Source organism: Sceloporus occidentalis, unplaced genomic scaffold (assembly GCF_023333645.1).
Source record: "Sceloporus occidentalis isolate IW3139 unplaced genomic scaffold, rSceOcc1.0.p SCAF_19, whole genome shotgun sequence".
Taxonomy (NCBI): Eukaryota; Metazoa; Chordata; class Lepidosauria; order Squamata; family Phrynosomatidae; genus Sceloporus; species Sceloporus occidentalis.
This window is the reverse complement of record NW_028316999.1, coordinates 10,977,045-10,994,888: the sequence shown is the minus strand read 5'-3', so window position 1 is coordinate 10,994,888 and position 17,844 is coordinate 10,977,045. Positions and strand designations below refer to the sequence as shown.

The 17,844-nt window shown below is 38.7% G+C and overlaps 1 pseudogene; it reads right to left on the bottom strand.

The window, feature by feature from the left end:
• Nucleotides 1–9,176: 9,176 nt before the first annotated feature.
• LOC149302395 (sentrin-specific protease 6-like) overlaps nt 9,177–17,844 on the bottom strand; it is a 34,208-nt pseudogene continuing 25,540 nt past the window's right edge.

Below are 17,844 nucleotides of genomic sequence, written 5' to 3'. Positions count from 1 at the left end.
TGCGTAGTGAACAGAAGACACCGGTCTTCTAATGTATTCTACACAGATTATCACAAGGGAAGGTGATTCCTTTAATGTATGTCCTTCGCACAAGGAGGGATTTGTTAATGGCTTTTTCTAATATCCAAAGGCTTCAACCACAAGCCACTTCCCTGCAGTTCCAATATTCAGGTGACCTACCATGAAAAACTATGGACTACCATCTTGGAATGGTAATAACAAAACATTTTTAAATGTGTTTGTCAATCAAAAACCATCAGTTAGAAAGTGTCTTAAGGTAAGGAGTATACTTTATTACACTACTTGCTACCATTAATTCGCAAGTACGCTCGTTGTACCCTCATCCTCTACTGGGTACGTGCAGGCAGCCCATTAATTACACTGCTGCAGAAGACCAAACTAACTCCTACAACAAATGCATGCCATAAAATGGACTACTTCATCTTGACGCTGAAATGTAGTCCTAAAAAAATGGAAAAAAGCACAAAGTTTAACATGAACATAGAAAATATTGTATTCCCTCTTTTAAATTTTTCTTGCCATCATGTGTTTCTGCTATATTAGGTCTACAGGAGTCAAAAGCAGTAGTGGTCAATGTTCCCTCTAAGCTTTGCATAACATTAATTTATGTGCGCACAAAAGGTTAGTGACATATTTCTCCCCTTCCTTGGCCTTTGGATCTGGAAGTTTGCAATGTGGTCTTCCACACTCAGACTGACAAACTCAAGAGGTTGAGGATGGGGAGGTGAGGGGAGAGATATGTTGCTAACCTTTTGAGCCCACATCCATTTTTGTTGTGCACTTGTATAATTAAAAAGGGCTGCGCTAAGGGAAGGGTATGAAAATGATTATGTGGAGGGGTATGATGATGGTCAGGGGCAGCCCTACATTTACACATACATTAACACACACATGCCCACTCTAACACCTTACACATAAATACATACACAAGTTGATTGGTCATTGGACATTGGTCAGAACCTTCCTTGATGTTTTGTTTAATGAGAAAGTAGTTCAAACTCTAACATATGGAATAAAATCGTAACTATATACCTCATAGATTGCATATATGTATTATATTAAAAAAGCCAATGCACTTTCATTAACCTGCATGCATTTTATAGGATCAGTCAACACTCACGAGTACTGTACAGCAGACTTAGTTAATGTCTCAGTGTGACTGCCAACGGCATTCCCCACCGTCAAATTAAGGAGCGAGTGTTTTACCAGCGCACCTCATTCTCGTATATATGTTTTGAGACAAATTCACAGAAGATCCGATCTTTATACAGAAATCCATAAAATCAATTGCGGATCCGACAGGTTTCGCCCCTAGACTTAATCATAGTGAAGGTTTACATTTGCCCATGCATACTTTTGTACCATGAAAAAAAATTGAACACACTAACTACTAAAAATGAGAGGAAGCATTGGTAGGGGTGCTTTGAAGTCTAAATAGTCTAAGATGTCTGGCCCTGCAAACTTAAGGTGCACCAACCCAAACTGTCACCAGCTGCTACTGGTCTCATGTTCTATATCATCTAACCTTCAAACATCTTAAATATATAATGAGTAGAGATCGTTAGAAACCCAGAAAGAATATGTTAAAATCAGAAAAACCATAATTTAAATCCCAGTTCTAATTACTTAGTGATTCATCTAAAAGTACACATTGACCCACTGACATTTCGTCTCTTGGTTTGGAATAAAAATGTTATATTCCATCAAATGAGCAATGTGCTTTGCTTATTAATAACCACTGTTGTATTACTATGCATAATCCAAACCCCCGCTGATCCAACACTTGACCCCCTAAACCTACCGGAGCACAGTGTTGGTATAATAACGGATATCTTTATTAGGCAGCTGCTCATTGTGACAGGGTCTCTAGGTATTTATTTAGCTCTGCAAACAGTTCCGCGACCTCTTGGATAGTTCACTTGCTTCTATTGTATTATCAATCTCTATTTCTTGCCTCGGTGAAAACCATTCTCGGTTCATTTAAAAACACTTTAAAAGTCCTCAGGTCATTAACCTTTGGGTAAGAAAAGTTTAAAAAAAAAAAATCTCACAAGGAGTGATTTCTATAAAATACATCAAGTGATAGGAACTCAAATTTCTTAATATATAGTTTTTCTGTCGGAAAACCTTCTATAATATGAAGGTATGATAAATGGATGCTATGAATGATAAATACATTATAATGCATGGTATTCAATAACTAGACTGAATATATTCGTATAACTCACAGCACAAATAAATAAATGATTGGGATGGGATTGTAAAATGTATAATTCCTGTCAGTATACTTTAATTGCTGCATTCAGAAATCCATCCCTGGGGATAAAATATTATTGCCGTTGAGATATATATTTATATAATTTATATATTATATTGATCTCTACGCAGCAGCGTTGTCTCCTGACTATAATGGTCACGAGATTCTACATTGATTTGTCGAGCCCAGTAAACATATTTGGATATTAAACAAGGATCTAAGCGGAATTAGAGCATAAGCAGCAGAATTGTTTGCCAATGAGCTAGACTGTCGTTTCTCTATGAGTAAGTATCACAGTAAAAGACAAAAATCTTATAAGAACTGAAGATAAAATGATGGGCCATATTCAGTCTGAGCCATATTTCATGCAGATGTGGAACATATGATCAATTACATTCCAAGTTATATACTTGTTATATAGTGACCCCCTTTTTTAATTAAATAAGTAGAAACGATGTTCAGAAATCAATACATGGACTACAATAGTTTTGTTTATATTCCCAATGCAAGCCAGAAGACTTGCTTTTCCAACAGAAATCTCGTAGTTCTATCATCACCACTGCAAAGGATTCTGGGCAGGCATATGCAAACAAGGCTAACAACGATCACTTTTTACTGAATACAATTTGTATGAACCCTGGGGTCCAGCCCCGTTCCTCAAAAAGCCAGCATGACAACCTCATGCTGATGAGCGTCATGAAGGACTGAACAGTTTTCCATGAGTGGTGATCTGGCTATTGTACCTCGTTCCCAGACATTTGCTCTAAAAAGGAATCTGTGTATGAAGTGGATATAGAGGAGCGGGGGGAGGCAATGGTTGTTAGCCTTATTGGCATATGCCTACCCAGAATCCCTTGCAGTGGTGGTAGCACTACAAGAATTCTGCGGGAAAGACAAGCCTTCTGACTTGTCTGGTGAACGTAAATCAGTGTAGTAATGTCTGCTATTACCTAATCTTAGTGGAGGGGTTTCCCACCATACCCATTATGATTTGTTTATATTGTAAAGGATACATCTTATACACAGGATCATATGGTATGTTTGCAATTGTGCCAATATCTGCCCAGTACGCAGGGCCGGCCCTGCGGCGAGTCTCCCTGTTCGGTCTCGGTGCCGGCTTGTAATGCTGAGCGCCAGAAATGAGGTAATCTTCCGGCACTCACCATTACAAGCCGGCACCGAGACCGAACAGGGAGACTCGCCGCAGAGGAGAGAGAGAGGGGCGCCGAGCGGGTATTGACAGCCCCTTTCTCTCTCTCTCTTTCGCTTTAAAAAAAAAAAAAAAAAAAAGGGGCTTGGGGCGGCAAAGTGCCGCCCCTTCAAAGGTGCCGCCTGGAGCGGTTGCCCCACTCGGCTCCATTGTGGGGCCAGCCCTGCCAGTACGTTGCCCGTAGATATGAGCCAGGCAATGGTGGTGGCAGTGTTAATGCAATGGGCATTTTAACCAGACTTAAGAGACCTGTTCGTCACCAAACACCACCCTCCAGTTTTTTGGGAATCACGCAGCTATCATATACATTAAAGTTCATATGATTGCAGGAGTGTCCCTTTAAACATCTTACAAACGGTTACACCTTCCTCCAAAAATGATTTCCACCTCCAATAAACCAGTGTCACCGGGGTATACTATAACATAATATTCATAGTGTTGTGTTATTGCATTTACACTATATCAACTGTACTTTAAGATGCCCCAGTCGCCCAATAATCTTTTGCTTGCGGCCACTGAAAACCTACAGACGCCCCGGCAGAATCAAATCAGTTACTTAATCAAGCTTATACATGCCTCAAAATGCAGGGAAAGACGTTCTAGGTAGTGATTGCATCCTGGAACAAAAATCACCAACGTGACAATCCTACTTCTTCCCTTCATGGTTTTTTTTTTCTTTCAGCAACGTAACGTAGGTCACTTCTGGGATAATACATTTGTATATGGTTATGGCTTTGACATATAGGTTCTTACTGATAGATGTTACCAACATTAAAATCCATATTTATATATATATATATATATATTATTGCACCTGATACCATCAAAGACAACAATCATCTTTGTGGCACTATGATACTTTCACCGGACTATCGCTAAGCTGTGCCCTGCTTCTTGGACTCCACTGTAATCACGTTAGGGATAGGCAGCATTTAAAAACATGTAAAGGTGGCAGCCCCACGTAGGTTAAATCCTTAAAAATGAGGTCATCACCTTCCTGGATGTACAAAAGTCAAAAAGGAAAACAAAAATGATGCATATATTACATATAAATGTAAGAATTCGAGTTAGGGATGATATGAAACAACGTTACCTATTTATGCAAATATATATATATATGTATATATATATATTTTTTAGATATTGAATATCAAAAGTACAATTGTAATAGATCAAAACACAGCTATCAGAATTGTGCAGGTTACCCGCTGGGGAACTAGCTGCCAATTACTTATATTATAGGTTGGACGACCCAACTGTCTTAACAAGCTGTAATTTACATACCCTGATCTTTAAGATAAGGTGATTTTTTTGGTTATCTTTTCTGTCATGTAGCCTTAGCAGGCTCTGTTGGAAAAGAATAAAATTATTTAAAACCCTCACAGTTTAACAAAAAAGAATAAAAACAATTGTTCTTTATTCCTAATAAATTTACCCTCCTGTGACAAATGCGACGGTAGATCTGCTACATCAGAACAGCAGAGTATCTCGAGGGGATTCTTAAATATCACTTCTGTCCAGAAACCGCTGTGCAAATGTTGACTAGAGATGCATACATTTTTTATGTCGAGTAATCCAAAACTTTTTTTTTTTAGAATTATTAACTGTTATTCTATCTCTCCGTGAAAGCCAATACAACAGGAACATCTAATTAGTCAGACATTTGATAGCCTTGCCTGTACACAAAGGCACGCATCTTCAAGAAGCTAGGATCTTGCAGAAGAACTGCGTAGAAGTGATAGCCCTTCCAGAAAATAAAAACGCTATTGGGTTTCTGTTTGTAAATTTGAATGCATTATGCGCATGGCTTATAATTTGAACAAAACTTCAAAGAGAAACAGCAGACAGCAACCATTTGGCCCATCTAGTCTGCCCATTTCTCCTGATGTTTTTTATTTACCACCCTCTCAATACAGTAAAACTTCCTTACATTATGGTCTAAGCTCCAGATATAAATACATTTATAATATAAAAATTAGTTAGAAAAGACGACATCTCATTGAGCTCCTCCCACACATGCCTCTAGTGAAGGCAGGAAACGTTCATACCCAGCAGAACTCCCATTGAATTCAGTTAGTAGAAGCAACCAATCACATAACACGAACTGGCATTGCAATTTGGTAATTCAACTCTAGCATAATGCTTTAGAACGTGATAGGCTGCTGCTACGCTGCTTCAATGGGAGTGCTACTGAGCATGTGCAGGAAGTGTACATATGAATGCTTCTGCTTCCAGTACAGGAAACGGGGGGAGGAGTTAAGAGACAGAAGCCTTATTTTCTTGCTCTGACAACTAAAGAAGGTCTGTACCAATTACCATGCAGCAAAATAGACTGGGTTTAAGTTTCATTAAACATATTTAATCACAAAAAAACCCACTCTCTGAAATTCTAGAACCTTACTACAGTTAAATGTACTACATTCTATAGTGCGTGAGCACTCTTCCTATGGGAAAGAATATTCGGTATACAATAATGTATTTTAGTATTGACACCCCCCCCCCCCGCCAAACCTATGCAGCTTTCTATTTGATAGATGTATTCAATATAAACAAAACTGTTCTCTGGAGTTCATCACAGGGATTTCTCAATGGGTTAAACAGGGATTGTGATCAGCAGCCCTAGAAGCAAGAGCCATGGGACAAATTAGCTCAATGTATAGCAATGTGAAGAGTAAATAGGGAGGTCACTTGAGGTTATCAAGATGAAGCAAGCGTGGGTGACTGCTGGGTATGCGTGGCCACACACTGTTTTTATATTTAAAAAGCATGTGGCAGGGCAAATGTTGGCCACATGGAGTGGCTCTTTCGGCCAGCGTCCCGCCATGCATTTGCCTGCTGTGCTAGATGGCCAGTGCAGGCCTGATGAATATACTTTCGTTATATTGCTTTTGGTCTTAAGCCACTCAAGCTCAGATTTTATGCAAATTAATAAAACTGAATAAAAAAATTAAAAGAAGAGAAGGAAAACTAAAACAAATGAACGTAACTAAAATGTTAAATATCACTATGTAAATGCAGTCCTGGTCCGTAATTGCTATTAAGAAACTTGATACACACATTTTTAAAAGGATTGTTTTTATTCAAAAATAATAAATATGCTCTCTAAAGAATCAGCCTATGACAGAACTAAATCACAGATTCAGCAAAAAAAAACAAAAAACCCCAAAAAACACATTTATATTTCCATCTGAAATACTGTGCACTTTTTTGTACACCTAAAACTAATATGATGACAAAGACAAATGATTACAAACCTATATAAGATAGAGGTATCGGTAGGACCTAGAGCAAACCATTAGCAATTCACCCTAGTGCAAAGGATACAGTTATTAAATCGGATTTCTACTCTTCTGGACAGATGTTTGTGATTTGCGCTACGCATCGACTCGTTTAGACGTAGAGGAGACTATATGCACCCCACGCAGTTTGTAGTAAATGTGGAACTAGCAGCATGACTCTATTTAGACAGAGCCCTGGAGTGTATTCCCAGATGTGTGTGACCTTCACAGGTACCAGCATCATCTGAACAAACCCTATGTTGCCCAGATGTTCCCGGCAAAGAGGTACAATCAAGATTTTGTAGATTTCCCTCGCACTTAAAAAGTTTTTTTTTCGACCCAACACATTCATTTTGTGGAATTCCGTATGTCCAGCAATTCCTGTCAAAACAGTGAAACGTCATGGTTTACGGGGGGGGGGGGGTGTAAAACACAAAGCGCTGCTACAAGTTTTGTGAACGCAACTGAAATGTAACAGATCCACATGCGGAGGATTGAGAGTAAAATGTTGGAAATGTCCATCCAGGTGCCCAAAGGCAAACATTAATCTACAGTAACCCAAGATAATTAACATACATTACCGATCAAAAGATATACATAAGAAATATTTGCCCTGCTTTTGGCGCGGTTAGGGTTTCCTTCTTGTCTAAGAATAGGACATACCTGGCAGTGGTTTGTGTTTGGTAGCTAACACGGCAGATACAAGGCACTCGGAGAAACATTCTGCTCTGCATTGGGGAAAATACAATCACAAAAAGAAAACCAAAAATATTTTGTCAATCAAAATCAGCATCTCACTCATCCACAAGACATTTGGTTTGAAGTTCAACTAAAAAACATTGTCAACGTTTGGGGCTTTTCCCCATGCCTCTACGGTTCTTGCAATAAAGCAAGGGCTACTTAGAAATCAAATTCATAAACGCAAGACAAGCAATGTGGTGGTAGGCATGAAGGAAAAAAAAAATCTAGTCCAGAACTTCATGAGTGTTTTGTACACGTCACAGACCTCAATCCACTTTGGTCCTAGCTTCATCCAAGTGTAGATGCTTTCAAACTCAACTGCATATTATGGATGTGCTGTCAGCACCTGGAGGACACTGAAGATATTCTGACAATAGCTACATCCGCTCGTTTTTTCCTATCGTTTACCTAGCGAGGCACAAAAATAAATACTTAAATTAGAAATAAAATGAATCGCTGCTGAAGCACTTCGAAACTAATACATGACATTGTCATCTTTGCCACATACCCTGCAGGCCTGTAAGTCCAAAAATAAATGTTTCGCTTTATAGCGTTAACGATTTCATTACTGGAGACATAAAAGAAGAAAAAAAAAAAAATATGCACACCCTTGTACAGAATTTGTATTTCCCCGGAATATTAGTCCATTATAGAATTGCAGGCAAATGTAGACTCTTGTGTCCAGAAAGACGTTTTGTTATTAATAGTAAATCACTTGAGCAGTGGTCCTGGACGCCAGGCCCCAAAAAAGTTTCGGCTTTCACAGACTCCATGTGAAGAACCAGCTTTGTCTTTCTGATAGATCCAAATGTGCCGATAAAGGAGCAGCCCGGGATTTTGTGATGATCCAGAAACCGCGGACTCTTCTGGGCCTTGGGGACTAAATCGGGGGGCCACGGCACATGGGAATATGCACCTAAGCTTGTGAACTCCATAGAAATGATCTTCACACTTACCAAGTCAATATAGCTGTGTTAGCCCACTGGTATCAATAGAATCAATACTGAACATTTAGTTTCTAGAACACACCTCCCACTTGTGCTTTGGATAGTTGATAAAGTGAGGTCGATCCTCTTGCAAGCTTGTCGTAAAAACTAAATGTTAGTCTGATGAAAATCTATACGCACTTATTTGTTCTTATAACTTAATATATAATTAAAACTGCCACCTCCCTATGTTAGGAATAGATTTTATGCTAAAGTTATTTCGTGGATGGAGAGGGCATGTGATGCCGGGGGGGGGGGGGAATCACTTATGCAATCAGTTGAATAAAGGACGGAATAAAGGCAAACAAAAACAAACATTAAAATGTGCTGGACAGAAAACATACTAAGCAAGAATACACATAGTGTGATCCTATAAATATTAGCTTATTTTATTTAGAATTTGTTGCTTCGGTACTGTTAAGGGAAATACATAAGCTCTCCTAATGATGAAAAAAAGAAAAAAAATATAAATAGAGAAAATAAACGGCCTCGTTACCATATGAAAAGAGCATTTTTTTTTTTTTTTTTTTACTCCAAGGGGACCAATCCTTTCCACAAGCTTTGCTCTAGCACTGCCATTCACTAAGAGTGAATGAATCAAGTCATCAGCCAAGGTGCGGCAATCTGTAAAAGATGTCACTTTTATTTTGTGATCGCAAAGAAGCATGCAAGAGACGAGGCTTTCAGTTCGAGCCACAGCTGACAAACTGCTCTGCTGCCTCCTGCGGTGCAGACTGCGTTGTGCTAAGGTCCCTTTGCCCTTTCTTGTCTTTGTTTTGAAGTTCATGGAGAGCAAGGATAACGTTCCGAATCTCTTCACGCTTTGTTTTCATTCTTTGTTCCGGAAACCAATCGGTCAAATTCATGGGCAAATCAAAACTCTGAATAGGATTCTAGAGGACGAAATATAAAATACATTATTGCTAGATATACATATACACACACACACAGAACACTGGGGAACTGGGATACCATACCTAACCAAGCTTGGACAAAAATTTATTGCTGCGGCGCACTCTTGTTGCGCTCCCTCCCTGCTTCACAGCGCGCTTTGAATAAAACTTCCATCCTATGAGCAGCGGAATGAACCCTTAGCTGCCGTCTGCTCTTTAATTTAACTTAACTTATAAGAACACTGAACTAAAATACCAAATATCATTTGAAAGTTCTGTATTATAAGGGACCCCCTTTTTGAAGAATTATTCATTAGAAAACCCCCATACACTTAGTTGTTTATATCCTGTCCCTGATCTAAAACGACAATATCCCTCCCCTTTCAGAATAGCTAAATGGTAAAGGCATTACTTTGTGTGTCCGATATCTGCCGATACCCATATCTGCCGATACCCATATCTGCCGATACCCATATCTGCCGATACCCATATCTGCCGATACCCATATCTGCCGATACCCATATCTGCCGATACCCATATCTGCCGATACCCATATCTGCCGATACCCATATCTGCCGATACCCATATCTGCCGATACCCATATCTGCCCTTTATAGCCATTTTATTGGTATAAGTACCAATAAAAATGATGTATAATGGAATGAACAGGAAAACCCAAACAAAAAGAGCTACTTCATCAGGCCGCTTCAATAACACCAGAAGAAAATTAGACTGCATTTTGAATTTCTTACTTCGAAAAAGCTCTCGACATACTGCAGTACGTAGACTCCACAGTCACTGAAATTGTTTTGTTGAGGCACTCTGGGGTTGGAACCTTTCATGAATTCTTTGGAAAAACTTCTTTTGCTTCCTTTCCTGACTTCCCACTCCACCTCAAGGTATCTAACAAAAAGAAACACAGTGGACATGATTAATGTGATTATTCATTAACCTCTTTAGTATAGAAAAGGTTTGCTCCTTAAGGACAAGACAACAGCAATTTTCATGGTTTTTTTTTTTTCCTTTGTCTCGGTGTTTAACCATAATATCCCTCTCAGTTAGTGAACCCACACAAATTATATATATTTTTTTCAGCACAAGTTGGGGTTTCTTTTGAAATCATATTCACAAATATGAAATAAAAAATGCAAAAAAAAGATAACATTTGTTTTTTTCAGTTTTACATGTACAGAAATTATACACAGATAGAGACAATCAGGGACGTATTCTGGCCTAGGCCGGTAGGTCCAAATATATAAATTTGCAGCACACCCTATTTGCCCAGGTTGTGAAGTTGTGAATCGCTTTTTTAAAACTACAGGTTTTTTTTTTCCCCTTAAACCTGGTGGGACTATGTTCGATAGTGCTTACAGATATCAAAACCACCCCATTAACCATATGTTAATGAAAAAAATAATTTACTATGGCCATTTTGACACTTTGCAGGAGCCCATATTACTGCCAATCGCTTTTACATTTATTGGCAACTTATTTTTTCTGGTGCAAAATGATGTAGGGGATACGTCCTTTTTGTGATGTATCCCTGGAGATAAATACTCAAAGAAAAACCCCCAACTGTAATAAATCATCACTTACTCCCGTAATGTCTTGACTACTGTAGAACGAGAAGGACCTCTCAGAGAGTCCATCAGCAAAATGCACGGTCTGATGGATGAAAAGGGGAAAACGTTACTGAAAGAACAAGAGCAATCTACACATTCATATAACGCTTCCATGTAAATTAAATACTTTAGACACAGACAGAAAGTTTTACCAATGTCATTAAATTTTCTGACTGAATAAAATATGTTCTAACTAAAGCCTTCTCTCAAAATGAATGAACTATTTTTTTCTGGAATAAATGCAAGGTTAATAACAAGTACTCTATAGAGCGAGATGCTATAAGAAAAAAAATAAGCAAAATGGCACACTGTAACCATTTCTAAAAATAACAAAAACTGAGTGATGGGTTTGAGAATTTGTTTTGCAGTCATTTCTTGCTTTTTCACTCATTTCAGTGCACTTGTGTTATCACACAGCAAATTCTAAATGGTTGGCACTGTATTCCCCTCACACCTGGCCTTTCTGGCAATCTCTTGTGCTGTCTAAATGGTACGTAAAGAAGCAAAGTCCTGTCCATCCAGATCTGCATCAAAGTTGGTACCAAATGCCATCTTTTTGGCAACATACTTGTTATTGTGTGGTAGGACCCGACCAAATCATTTCTTTCCAAATAGAACAGTAAGATATGGAGTAATCCATACACCAAGGCATTAAATAGCATATACCAGAGTATAAAAACATATAAAGAATTGGTAGAAATAAGTACCGTAAAGTAACGTGTAATTATGTCCCATAGAAATAGTCTCAATTGGTATTTAAATTAAATCACTTAATCCTTGAGCGTTGAAGATGTTAAGGTATATAAAGCGATTGCTTAATTAAAATGCTCTTCATACTAGACAATTGATTTAATATTGGTTAACGATAATTACAGTATGATCTGAAAAGCGAACTTCATAGATTTCAATCAGGATATGCTTTTTTCAATTACTTCCGACATATATTTCAGTTACTTGCGATTGGTTAACCGATTTGGAAGGCTACGTGTTGTTGAGAAAAGATTGGCCACACAGAAGACGTGGAGGGGTCCGTCTGTATGTCAAACTGGTATTACTGCCTTATTTGCGGGGAAATATATACAATGGAGAACTATGATTAAAGGGGGGGGGGTTAATTATGGAGAAACAGAACCTGTACTTCTTCCAAGGGGATGAGATTTTTGGGCACGATGAAAGATAACTGATTGACTCAGCGGAAGAGTGTTAATCACTGCAACAGAGAGGTAAGAAACAAATCAAAGTTTTCTAAAGTCTTTAAGAAACGGGGCAGAGGAATCATGTCTAAAAGAAAGAAAAAAATTAGGATTTGTAAAAAAGCAAAAACAAAAAAAAAAAAAGTATATTAACAGCAAAAAGATGAAACAGAAAATGTATGACACTTGAAAACCTAAAGGAGACACAGTGGCTACAAAAGCTACGATAAAAGCAGAAGCACTCAATATATTTTTTCTCTCCAGTTTACCCCCCCCAATCAGTGTCAGGGATTGCACAAATAAAAGAGACCATACTGTCTCCTATCTCATATTTATGACAAATACCAAAATCCCAGAGCGATTAGACATGCCGAAGGTCCATGAAGCTCCTGGACCAGATGGGATTCATTCTCAGGTACTTAAAGAACTTTGTAATCGAAAAAAACATTTATATTTTATGCTTAAGGATTCAATTTTGACTGAAAATGTGCCATTAGACTGGCCAATGTGAAGCCTTTGTTCAAGAAGAGGTCCCGTTCAGAGTCCGGGAAACTATCGACCGGTAAGCCTAAAATCTATAGTGGGAAAACTGTTCATTAACATTAAGAGATGCAATCCAGGACTTTGTCTCAGGTAACAATATTGGTACGTATAGTCAACATGGATTTATAGGTAATAGGTCATGTCACATTACCATTTCATAGAGAGATGGTATAGACCCATGTGATATACCTAGATTTTGTGAAGGTTTCTGATGCCGGGCCACTTAAAAGTTTACCGAGCCAACTATGGCATATTGGATTGGAAAAAGTATTTTTGCTTGGATAAGGAGCTGGTGGAAAACGAGATTACAGGGGCACCTTAAGTGGCATGCCTCAGTGTTCTGTCCTTGGGCCGATTGTTTTTAACTTATTAATGACTTGGAGGAAGGTACTGGAAGCAGCGTCTGAGTTTTTGCAGATGACACAAAGTTATGTCTGAGCAGGATGCCATTTCTCTGGGATTTAGACAAAATGGAAGAATAGGCAGTTAATTGGCAGATGCGTTTTGATATAAACGTAGAATTATGCACTTGTATATGAAAACCAAAAATGCTAATTGTACGCTAAACGGTTGTGTGTTGGGTAAATCCGCTATGGAAAAGGATTTGGGTGTTCTTGTTGACAATAGAGTGGGCAGCTGTGCAGGCAGTTGTTAATAAGGCAAGCAAGTCATAAAAGGGGGATAGGTTTAAGAGAACATCATTTTGCCTCTTTATAAATAATTGGTAAGACCGCATCTAGAATATGCAGTGGGCACTAGTAAGAAAATGGCATAGTGGAATTGTAAAGGGATCAGAGAAGGACTACAAAAATGATTAAAGGAATGGAAAAGTTCAGCTTTGAAGAAAGGCTGCCCAAATTGGGATTGATTTCTCTTGAGAAACTTATGTATGTTCAAGGTCAATACAGAGATTTTTTTTGGAGATCTTTACCTTTCAAACAAGTTGGCATCATTTAAGATTGGAGGAGCTAAACAAAGAAGTTTTCTTAAATGTTAAATTGAGGTTAAATTGTAGAATCGACTGCCATCTGAAGTCTTTTGGACAATCCAATCAATATATTAAAAAAATGTAGATGTTTATCGATTTTAAATGCATACAGAGTTATCACAAGTATATAAGGTAATGTTAGTCCAAGGTGAGTCCGACTGTCTTGGAGTCGAGAAGGATTTTTTCCTCTTTAGATGACAGTACTTGATTTTCTTGCCTTCTTGTTATTGAACTAATATAGGTTTGTGAAACGGTTGAACTTGATGGAACATATGTCTTTTTCTCAATCTAATTATGTAACTATGTGTACTAATCCCCCATAATTACACTTGTTACAGATTTCTTTATATTATTCACTGGGGACCACCACATGTACACAGCAGCTTTGGCAATGCAGAGCAGTATACCACCCACCCCTACAGAGTAGGAATGATGAGCTAAAAAAAAAAATGAATTTAATGGTGTACATATTTTGAGTAGTCGTGCAGGGAGGTCCGTGATCTCCTGACACGTGATATACTTACCGCCAGTCAGCGCTTATACAGGAAACGTTCCAGGCGGGGGTCTGTTCCGGACACATGCGCGGAACGTGCTCACACTGAATGGGACTGCTTGCCATCCGCTTCAAGCAGACAATCACTGGCATGAATCGTCTCACCACAGATCAGGAGGGCAGCAGCGCTTGTATTTTTCATTTTGGAAGAATGAATATTAAAGCACTCAGCACCTTAATATGCGTTCTTCCTTAATTGGGCTTACGGGGACGGTAAACTGCCCCTTTAAGACAGACACAAGGAAATTGCCATTCCTATTTAAAACATGAAATCTGCACTCAGGATACCAGCCTCAATGGCTTTTAATAGGTAAGAGAGCAAGGGCAGTACAACAGATGATATTCTAACTTTAAAAAATTGTCTCTTGCAGAAAGGCCTTCTTTCATTTTAATATCGCCATTGTTTGCCATTTTTACCTGCTGCACAAAGTGTTTTTGCATTTCACAATCATTCCGATAAATATTAATAAACACCATCTGGCAACAACAGTATACGTGGTGTGACAGCTGCTATGCTGCAGGAATTGTGTTCTCCTTCGGGAAGCTCAATCGAAAACAAATAAGATGGTAGCATCAGAAGGAAAAAAGGCAGAAGTAGAAGCCAAGGTAAGTACACTGCCATAGCTTTTTCACAAGTAATGACTTTCTCATGTTATGTGGATACAAAGGACATTTTGTGCTTGCTCAGGTTCATGGTTTGCAAGCATGTGGGTACCTAGGCACGGGGCATCCATGACTGGTCTGCTCACCTACCCCTCATCTCTTAACCCCCCCCAAAAAAAGGATCATTAAAGCATCAGTGCGTTAATTTGCAGCACAGATAGCGTGGCATGTGATGCTGTAACGTGTAATACATACTATAGGGGGGTAGATTGTAAGCTTGGTTGAGCAAATTGTTGTTATGCACTACATGTTATGTCCTGTTTGCAGCACAGTTCAGTGTGTAGAGTATAAAGGCACTACATAGAAAAATCACTAAATGTAATAAAATGCACAGACATTGAAGAAATACGCTCTGTTAAAGGATGAAAGAGTTTATGCTGTATCCAACTTGACATACAGCACCACATTGCTCAGAAACACAAGAAAAAATAGCAGTGGTATTGTTAACAGGAACGAAATTATGTTTAATACACTACGTACAGGTAACAGAATTCAGGACAGGGATAACCAGGAATGACAACTGCTCTTTAATCAGACTCTAACAGACTCCCAAATGCACATTATATAGCTGTCTGAGCATTTGGAATCGCTCATTCATGCAGCCGTGTTGATGAATGAGCTTACTGCCACTGATTGACTGCTTCAAAGCAACCTGTCAGCGGCAAACAGTCAGATCATGGAGGAGGGCCGCTGCTCCTGTGGGGTAGTCTCTTCTGTGTCAGGCAAGCGCTTTCATTTTGGTTTGTAACAATGCATATTAATCAGAGTACTTTAATATGGTATGATGGATATTACCCTGCCCCTTTTAAGTAGAAGGAAAGTGTTCTCACATAAGGGTATAGCAGAAAAGCCTCCTATTGCGGGTACTTGAGGACTGCCGTTCTACAGCTTCATTCAAAAACAATTTCAAATCAAGCGAATATGCAGGATCCCTGTTCAACTCATTACACCACACAGAGCTCAGAATAATGCAATAGAAGTGAAACATACTTACTGTTTGCAGAATGTGGGTTTAAGATGCCACTTCCCTGCTTCTGAAGTGTAATTGTCATCTGCAAGGCCTCCATCATCGCTACTTTCATCCTTAGAAAATAATCAGACACAAAAGAGCTGTAATAATGTTGCCAGATGATACTTCACTCCAGGCATGGGCATTTCTACATCTAAAGCACACAACGTAACAATGTCGTGTTGTGTACTGCTTCACTTAAAAGCATGGTGCAAAATAACTACCCCCTATCTAAATGCTTCCAGGACGTAGTTCTAGATTAAGCAGGTGCCATTACTGTCCATACCACCTGCAATTTGATCAGCCTAATCTGAATATGATTTGGTAACAAATCACATTTTTTTTTTTTATTAAAAAGGACAGTAAAGGCTGCAGGAATCTATACACAAAGCCAGGATAGGAAAAGGGGCCATTTTGTCCAGGGCACACATCCATTACAAGTGCTTGACAGCAACACGTGAAAAGTGTTGGCTCCTACAATTTTACATCATACATACAGCCCTTCATATGTGATGGTCAAGAATTTGTGAAATGAATGTGCGCAGCACAACTCCAGTCCCCAGGGGCCACAGACAACCTAAAATGTTTGGATATCCCACCTTGAGCACAGGTATTTCATTCAAAGATTAATTAAGCTTGTCTACAGGCGAGGATATGCAGAATTGTAGGTCTTTTTGCAGCCCCAGTATATACCTTCAGGGCAATAAATGTCTAGTAGGAGCTGTTTAGATGAAGAAAAATCTGCTTAATTAATGTGATGCAATCCTGCAAAGAATTATTAGGTGGGACTGAAAGGGTTCTACGAACAACATATTATCCGGTTAAATTCCACAAGATTGTCTTCATAAGCCCCCCCGAGGTACCTATGAATCTAATGTCGTAACACCCTTTTTGTAGAATTCCACATTTTCTGTATTTCTTATTTTATTCACAGCAGAGAAAATCCGATTTTAACAATAACAAATGCACATAAAACATACTGGTTTAACGAAGAAAATGGCCAACTTTTAAGGAGCTTACCATCTTAAAAGATAAATATGTCACATATTGCTGACCGTGACATGTGGAGTGTTGCAGGGTATAGCACAAAAAACAAATGTTAAAGTCGGGCTTACCAGGTTATCTTGATCATCGGAAAAATCTATGAACTCTTCTTCTGTTTTCTTTGAGTCATCGTGTGAATCACTATAACTTATTTGTATCCTGTGCAAACCATCTGAAGAGGGGAAAAATACCAATGAACACCATTTAGATTTGAAGAAGCAGTCCTGCTTAAAGGTGCTGTTCCACCTGAACTTTTAATACTGCATTTACTCCCAAACTTCTCAAATAATTCATATTAGTTTTGCCCCATTTTTAGGGAATGAGGAGCAGACTAGACGCGCTAAATGGTTCTTATCTGCCATCGCTTCTAGGTTTGCCAAAAAAGCAAATACTGCTAGGTTATTGCCGTAGGAACTTTAAAATGCTTATGTCTCGTGATGATGTGATTAAACCTTAAGCGCGAAGAATAGAATTCCTGATCTAAGGTGGAACAATGGTGTGAACGTCAGTGATAAAGCAGTGCTACAATCATGGGGTGCATCGAACCAGCCATTTTTTTGTTTTCAACCACTGATCATGTAATGTATACCTTTGGTTAAAAAACAAAACAAAACAAAAAACACAGAAATGTCAAGTTCACCACTATTGTGAAAAAAACACTTTATAGTGCATAAACCGTGTCAGATTAGAAAGACTACAAGATACGTGCAAACAGGCAGTTGGATTCAGTTCGAAAAATCAGAATCGTAGGTGTGTGCGTACAATGTACTCCTCGGTGAGCAGGCACATTTATAAAAATTAGGGCTCTGAAAGAAAAAAGCTGCTTGCCATGTTGGACACAGC